Source organism: Hipposideros armiger, unplaced genomic scaffold (assembly GCF_001890085.2).
Source record: "Hipposideros armiger isolate ML-2016 unplaced genomic scaffold, ASM189008v1 scaffold_1659, whole genome shotgun sequence".
NCBI classification, from domain to species: Eukaryota; Metazoa; Chordata; class Mammalia; order Chiroptera; family Hipposideridae; genus Hipposideros; species Hipposideros armiger.
The window spans coordinates 123,187-124,324 of NW_017733009.1; positions in this window are offsets into that span (position 1 = coordinate 123,187).

A 1,138-nucleotide genomic window follows, 5' to 3' on the forward strand; every position below is an offset into this window, starting at 1 on the left:
TGGGGGTGTTTTTCACTTTCTTGATGCTGTCCTATTTCAGTCAATGATCCATTTTTAGTTAATATCTGTACATGGTGTGAGGCAGAGGTCCAACTTCACCTCATGTGGATATCCGGTTATTTAGTAAACATTTATTGAAAAGGCAGTTCTTTCTCCTTTGAATTATCTTGCCACCTTTTTCAAAAATTAATTGATCATAAATGTAAGGGTTTATTTCTTGACTCTCTGGTACAATGCATGGATCTATATGTAATGTATATCCTTTTGCAAACACAACACCGTTTTGATTACTGTAGCTTTGTAGTTAGTTTTGAAATTGGGAAATGTGAGTCCTCTAACTTTGTTCTTTTTTTCAAGATCATTTTGCCTATTCTGGGTCCCTTACCTTTCCATATAAATTTTAGATCACCTTGTAAATTTCTATAAAAAAAGGCAGCTGGAATTTTAGGGATTGCATTGAATCTGAGAATCAATTTGGGGAGTATTGCCATCTCAACAATATTAAGTCATCTGCTTCCTCTTTTGTTTCTTCTGCCAGTGAAGAGTTTAGCTTGTCATTACCTCCAAGCAAGTTTGCTGCTTAGAATGTGTCCCACTGCACTCTAGGTGAATTTCAAATTCCCTACTAGGGCATACAATGCTTTCTGGAGGTGGACACATTCTCCCCTCTTTGACCTTCTCTTATAGTTCTCCTTTTTCACAGCTTCAGTGGTTTTCTTTCCAGTCCTGAACAGGCTATGGTTGTTCCTATATCAGATCCTTTGTTCTTTCTGTTCCCTCTCTCTAAAATCCTCTTCCCTAGAATCTTTGCAAGCCTCACCTTTTTTCTCATTCAAGTCTTAGTTATATGCCACTTTCCCAAGAGGCCTTCACTAAGTACACCGTCTGGTATGTTGCAAAAACCCTACCCCCTCTATCCCTTAGGTGCACTCTGTCATATTACTCTATTTTATTTTCTTCATAGTACTTGTAAGTATAATATATGAGACTATGCCATTTATTGTTTGCTTCTTTATTGTCCAGCTTCTTACCTGAAACATAAACTCCAGCATCTTGAACAATGCTTGACTAAGTTTTCATTCAGTAAGTATGCTAAATGCTGTTGCATGGATTCCTATAATTATCTTATATATAGTTT